The sequence below is a fragment of the Hypanus sabinus genome, chromosome 3, assembly GCF_030144855.1.
Source record: "Hypanus sabinus isolate sHypSab1 chromosome 3, sHypSab1.hap1, whole genome shotgun sequence".
Lineage (NCBI taxonomy): Eukaryota > Metazoa > Chordata > Chondrichthyes > Myliobatiformes > Dasyatidae > Hypanus > Hypanus sabinus.
Genome location: NC_082708.1, coordinates 87,225,361 through 87,232,939, shown reverse-complemented (window position 1 = coordinate 87,232,939; position 7,579 = coordinate 87,225,361). Strand labels below are relative to the sequence as shown.

The following is a 7,579-nucleotide window of genomic DNA, read 5'->3' as shown; positions in this document are numbered from 1 at the left end:
CTTATGTCAGGAGACATTCTACCTGGTTGTGTATTCTGCGTCTCTCTCTCTCTCATTTCCTGACATGCTGTGTATCTCTCTCATTTAATGACATGCTGTGTATCTCTCTCATTTCCTGGCATGCTGTGTATCTCTCTCATCTCCTGGGTCTCATACCCAAAATACCAGCGATCTTGCAATTCTCAAAAAGGAGGGGGCGACTTTGTACCCTTCGGCCCCTCAGAGTTGTGGCACATTCGTAACATAGGATTGCAAAACACTTTCAAACAATACAACTATTTCCTTGCATTTTTTCCAGCTTTATGTGCTTTGTCCTTTGCTAGAGATGCACCATATTGGAGGGGTCAGAAAGATGCAATTTAAGCAGTAAGGCAAAGTAGGCCATGGTGAATTTACAACTCACTTTATGTAGTTTCCATTACAATGTCATTTCTTTGTTTTAATAGTCTATTGCATCTTTCAGCAGGGTCAAAAATTATAGTATTAGAGTATATGTTTGGTTATCCCAAGGCAATTTTCTATCCTCAGAAGTCAAGACCGGTTGAATTTCAAGGATGATTGTACCATTAATGTTCAACATTTCTCATTGCTGTAATCTAGGACCCTTTGCTTTATCATGCATATTGGAATACCTTTGCCCCCTAACAACATCTGAATAAGTTTTTGTTCTAGATAGTCACCTGCAGTAGTTTATCCTGGCATCTCCACTATTGCCAAAATATCCAATGTTCTCCCTCCTCTCTGTCAACACTCTGTTCCCCTCTTGTAACAGCAAACAAAAATGCATTAGCCTCTAGTGCAATATTGTGGATGCTCACTGCTCAGTACTCTAAGGATTGTTTCAGTTGAAGCCCATACCTCTAAACATCAGTAGCATCCAAAGTCCAAGACAAGGTTTAAAGCCTCAGATGCTTCTGAACTGGTATTCCATGGGTGTGAAGGAAAACACACCCTCAATTCTGAGACTAAGTCCAGAGGTTAGGTTTGGGGATGCCATTGTGATTAGAGAACCTGTTGAGTCCTCCTCTAGGCAAATGGATGATCAGGGGCAATCAGGACATCAGGCCATTAGGAAAACTCAGACCACTGGGACGCTGGATCATTGGACTGCTGGGATCTGTGGCCATCAGGAAGTTTATCAGTGAGCAGGAGACCCTGAAGTATGGGAGGTAAGTATGAGTCTTTTCTTAGAACAATAGCCATCTAACACTGTGCTATGAAATTTGGCCCAGGGAAAGATTAATGATGCTTTCACCCACAGAAAATTTTTCAGAAAAGAGTTTGAAAGCCTCTCAGTTGGCAAGCATGACTCACATGCTTAAAACTTTCAGAGTGATGGGATTTCAGTACTCTGGAGTGGAAACAAATACAGTTATCTAACTGAATTTCTGGGCTAGTGTCATTTTCCATATGTACATACAACACCCAGCTTTCCTTCATCATCAGTTTGAGCTGTAGCTTCTGCTGTAATAATAGCTAGTGCTGAGTGACCCGAAATTTCTTCTATTTGAATATTGGATATGTGGAAGCTATTTGCTCCAGTATTTATGAGGAGAGAGCAAGTGAATCATGGTTGTAGAATATCTGTGATATCCTGCAATTGTTAAGATCCTGCTGACTCTAAGGTAAATAAATGATCAAAGACATCTGGGGACCTTTTGAGAGGTTAGAGAGAAATTTGTGGAGGCCCTTACAGAGATATTTGCCTTATCATGAGACACTAGTGAAGTTCACAGAGAGTGGAAGGCAGCTAAAGGCACTAGATTACAGACTTGTCATCCTGACATCAGCTGTGGGAAGTTCCTGCAGAGAATTCTAGTGACATAATCTTCCAGTATTTCCATTGACAGAGTCTGATTAATAGTTTTGAGCATGGCTTTGTAGATGGAAAGTCATATTTGACAAATTGTTTAGAGTTCTTTGATGAGGAAACCAAGAATGTCGGGCAGTGGATGTTGTTTATTTGGATTTTAGCAGAGACTTCAACAAGGTCCTGCATGGTAAGCTCATCTAGAAGGTTAGGTCTTATGGAATTATAGGAGAGTTAGGTAGATAATTTACATAATTGGCTTGGAGGTAGGAAGCAGAAGATGGTGGTTAAAGGTTGTTTCTCGGAATGGAGGCTGGTGACTAGTGGTGTGCCACAGGGGTCAGTGTTGGGACACTTGTTACTTGCAATTTTTATAATTGATTTATATAAATAATTATAGTTATACTGTTGGCAGTGTGGAGGATCAAAAGGATCCTGGGGTCCGAGCTGATGCGCAGGTTGACACTGTGGTTAAGAAAGCATATGGTACATTGGGTTCATCAATCATGGGATTGAGTTTAGAAGCCAAGAAGTGCTGTTGCAGCTATATAGGACCCTGGTCAGACCCCGCTTGGGGTACTGTGCTCAGTTCTCATCACCTCACTACAGGAAGGATGTGGAAACCCTAGAAATGGTGCAGAGGAAATTTACAAGGTTGTTGCCTGGATTGGGAACATGTATTATGAGAATAGGTTGAGTGAACTTGGCCTTTTTTCTTTGGAGTGACGGAGGATGAGAGGTGACCTGATAGAGGTGTATAAGATGATGAGAGGCATTGATCGTATGGATAGTCAGAGGCTTTTTCCCAGGGCTGAAATGGTTAACACGAGAGGGCACAGTTTTAAGGTGCTTGGAAGTAGATACAGAGGAGACGTTGGGGTAAGTTATTTCATGCAGAGAGTGATGAGTGCATGGAATGGGCTGACGGTGGTGGAGCCATATACAACAGGGTCTTTTAAGAGTCTCCTGGACCGGTAAATTGAGCTTACAAAAATAGAGGGCTATGGGTAACCCTAGGAAATTTCTAAGGTAAGGACATGTTCGGCACAGCTTTGTGGGCCAATGGGCCTGTATTGTGCTGTAGGTTTTCTATGTTCTATGTTTTATATGTCATCCACAAATTTACTGATCTAACAAATGCACTATCATCAATAAGTATTATGTACTTCCAATAAGATGGCTGCGTGTGTGAGTGCAGCTGGCTCACAGGGGCCAAACAAAGGTGCTTTTTACTTTGTAAAATGTATTTTTCTATGATCCAAAGACAATTCTGCTCCAAAACTTAGGGTAGTACAGGGCCACTCCATCAGTGAGCTGTGCATTGATCAGAGGAGCTGGACAGCTATTGATGGTAGAGCCAGCCGAGGTGTTGAAGAGGCCGGTCAGGATAGGGGAGAAGTCAGTTTGGGTTCAGAGAAGCTGACCTACCATCTGCTACTCAGAAACATCGGAGTTGATTCAATATAACCATGGGAGAGTGTCTCGGACGTTTCACTTGAGATTGCAAGACTGTGTTGTACAGTGATAATGTAGGTTGCCTCAGGCCTATTACACTTGTCTGGTGGAGGGACAGTGGACATGGGAGCTGTGTAACCTCAGTTGTAGTGAGAACTAGGCCTCAACACTTGGGCTTGCCTGTTGCTGTAGACCAGGTTAGAAATATGGAAGCATGACAGCGAGGTTGAGCTCAGCTGAGGCCTGGTTTTACTCTTCAGTGCTGCCTTCCTCTGCTTGAGCAGATTAATGACAGGTTGGACTGTGTGCATCTGAACACTACTGGGAGACTGTACCATTGATTGTTGGATATTGTCTCTCAGGGTAAGAACAAAGTTATTTGTTTTGTGCATTGTCTACTGTCTAACTGTTTTGCAGTTTTTAAAACTTCTTTGGGTCAATAAAACTATGTTAAGTACTTGCTTTCAAGCCTTCCCTAACCACTCAGATTTTTTTTTTATATATATAAAAGTCCCAGAACTTCTGTGTGCAGTTTTGGTCACCAAATTACAGGAAGGATATTAATAAGGTTGAAATAGTGCAGAGAAGGTTTACAAGGATGTTGCCGGGACTTGAGAAACTGAGTTACAGAGAAAGGTTGAATAGGTTAGGACTTTAATCCCTGGAGCATAGGAGAATGAGCGGAGATTTGATAGAGGTATATAAAATTATGACAGGTATAGACAGAGTGAATGCAAGCAGCCCTTTTCCACTGAGGCTAGGGGAGAAAAAACCAGAGGACATGGGTAAAGGGTGAAGGGGAAAAAGTTTAAAGGGAATATTGGGGGGGAGCTTCTTCACACAGAGTGGTGGGAGTGTGGAATGAGCTGCCAGATGAAGTGGTAAATGCGGGCTTACTTTTAACATTTAAGAAAATCTTGGACGGGTACATAGATGAGAGGTGTATGGAGGGATATGGTCCAGGTGCAGGTAAGGGGGACTAGGCAGAGAAATGGTTCGGCACAGCCAAGAAGGATCAAAAGGTATGTTTCTGTGCTGTAATGTTCTATGGATCTGTGGTTCTATGGGTCTTAGACTACAAATGTTTTTCTTTTGAGTGAATATGCTTCTTTTCTTGATATTTTGAATTATGTTACTCGCTATTTTTGAATGTTTGTTTGCTATTTTGAATGTTTTTTACCTTGGCCCCAAAGGGACACTGTTTCGTTCAGGTGTACTATGTTAAACAAAAATGTCTACACTTAACATACAAACGCCTACCATTTGTTTACTTAGTAACTTAATAATATCTAATCCTAACAAAGTAACATAATAATATCAAATTATAATAAGCCCTTTTTCTTATTTTGGTCTAAGACCCATTTATGACTCAAGTCTCTGGGAGAAGAAAATAAATCGATCTATCACTCCAGCTTGATGAATCTTTCATTGCACAGTAAATCCCTTGAAGTCATCAGGTCCCTTTGGCAGGCAAAGTACAACTAATTTTGGAGCACTTTCGTCATCCAAGGTGATGCGCTTCAGATGATGGACTAAACGATTAGGATGTGGAGCTGCCACAGGCCTGGGACTTTACTGACACGGAATCTGTTGCTGGCACTACACTTTCCTGTATGCTGATTTAAGATGACAGAAAATTCAACTTCATCTCTAGGCTGCAACTCCACACCATCCAACACCTCATTCACATGGAAAAAAAGCTTTTTACCATCACCAACTTCATAGTTAATGAATCCAAACTCGTCTTTTATACAGTCCATAGTGCCTTCTCGCAAAGGCCAACTTATATCCTGTTTGAGCCACAGTACATAGCTGGAACTTGATAGTTTCTCCCTTCTGAAGACAATCTGTTTTGATTGTCAAACTAATTATGCCAAAAGGATATACTTCATCTTTTATAGTCCCTTCCTCCGTAATCTCAATAAGTCCCTGATACTCTGCCTGCTGTGGATCGACACTGCACGATGGCCTCAAAACTTTCCCAGTATAGACTGTTGGATAGACTTTGTCACTGGGACTATTTACTGCTGTAATCTTGGCAACTTTTTCAGCACTCACCTTGTTTCCTTTTCCCTTTGACAAACTATTCTAAAATGTCTCCAACTTCCAACTCATCAACATCGCCCGAGAACTCACTGTAGTGAAATAAAATTTCTTGATCATGTTGAGAAGTTTTGATGAAACCAAAATTGTCTTTCAATGCTGCCACATATCCTACAAGTCTCTTAGCACTGGGGTTACAATTTAGAATTTTGATTGATACTGCACTCTCTAGACCAGTTCTTTTAACTTCACAAATGCTAGATTCAATCTTATCAGCAAGCTGTAGAATTGCACACCCTTCCAGCTCCTTTATATGGTTAGTACAGTCATTCTTATTCCAGCTTCATCATATGCAATTACTCCCTCTTCACAATCCTTTTCTTTACTCTTAGCAGGGCTAGTGGACTTGGATACTGAACCCATAGCTTCTTTCTCCACAATTCAGACAGACAGACATACTTTATTGATCCCGAGGGAAACTTGGGCTTCATTATAGTCCCAACAACCAAGAATAGTGTAGAAATATAGCAATATCAAACCATAAATAATTAAATAATAATAAGTAAATTATTCCAAGTGGAAATAAGTCCAGGACCAGCCTATTGGCTCAGGGTGTCTGACACTCCGAGGGAGGAGTTGTAAAGTTTGATGGCCACAGGCAGGAATGACTTCCTATGATGCTCAGTGTTGCATCTTGGTGGAATGAGTCTCTGGCTGAATGTACTCCTGTGCCTAACCAGTACATTGTGGAGTGGATGGGAGTCATTGTCCAAGATGGCATGCAACTTGGACAGCATTCTCTTTTCAGACACCACCGTCAGAGAGTCCAGTTCCACCCCCACAACATCACTGGCCTTACGAATGAGTTTGTTAATTCTGTTGGTGTCTGCTACCCTCAGCCAGCTGCCCCAGTACACAACAGCAAACATGATAGCACTGGCCACCACAGACTCCGTAGAACATCATCAGCATCGTCCGGCAGATGTTATAGGACCTCAGTCCCCTCAGGAAGTAGAGACGGCTCTGACCCTTCTTGTAGACAGCCTCAGTGTTCTTTGACCAGTCCAGTTTATTGTCAATTTGTATCCCCAGGTATTTGTAATCCTCCACCATGTCCACACTTTCACCTTGGATGGAAACGGGGGTCACCGGTGCCTTAGCCCTCCTCAGGTCCACCACCAGCTCCTTAGTCTTTTTCACATTAAGCTGCAGATGATTCCCACCATAGCCCTGTACTCAGCCTCATCTCCCTTGCTGATGCATCCAACTGTGGCAGAGTCATCAGAAAACTTCTGAAGATGGTAAGACTCTGTGCAGTAGTTAAAGTCTGAGGTGTAGATGGTGAAGAGAAAGGGAGACAGGACAGTCCCCTGTGGAGCCCCAGTGCTGCTGACCACTCTGTCTGACGCACCGTGTTGCAAACACACGTACTGTGGTCTGCCAGTCAGGTAATCAATAATCCATGACACCAGGGAAGCATCCACCTACATCACTGTCAGCTTCTCACCCAGCAGAGCAGGGCGGATGGTGTTGATCGCACTGGAGAAGTCAAAAAACATGACCCTCAGTGTACTCGTCGGCTTGTCCAGATGGGCGTAGACACGGTTCAGCAGGTACATGATTCCAAAGTATTCCAAAGTAACGCCACTCAGACTGTATGCGAAATGACACCATCCCTGTTGGAAGCTTTTGAACATGGATTGCATATGACACTGGTCTGGCTTTGTAAAATTTTTGGACACGCATTTTCCTCAACCTCAGCCTTTGCCTTCATGCCCGGAAGTGTTCCTATTCCTTTCGTGAGCACTTCCTTAGAGTCAGCAAGTATTTGTGACAGTCTCTCAGATGTAGCCTCGTTGCCCTCCTTTTCTGACACATCTAGTGCCTTAATGGTGTGCCAATCCAACTGGATTTTCCTGAGCCATTCATGTCCCAGCAACAGTGGTCCTCCATTTTTCAGTACATAGAAGTTCAGCTGCTGTACTTTATCTCTGTAGGTCACTGTCACTTTAATTTTACCTTTGGGATGCAATCTCTATCCTGTGTAAGTCTTTAGCAGTAGTTTAGTTCACTTCAGAGGTATGTGAGTATGTGAGAAAACGATCATTTGTAGTCGTGTACAGAGATCACTGTTAAAGCTGAGATTGTGGTCAACTCCATTTTTAGTTTCACACCGACCACTTGTGGAGTGATCCATGTTACTCTTCAATCATCTGTCTCTTTCACGCTGTGAAGTTGCCAAAAAGACAATCCACTTTCATTGAATTCATT

General features: G+C 42.5%; 1 pseudogene; it reads right to left on the bottom strand.

Annotated features, from left to right (window-relative positions):
• Positions 1 to 4,627: 4,627 nt before the first annotated feature.
• Positions 4,628 to 7,054, bottom strand: LOC132390915 (cold shock domain-containing protein E1-like; annotated as a pseudogene).
• Between the last annotated feature and the right edge of the window lie 525 nt (positions 7,055 to 7,579).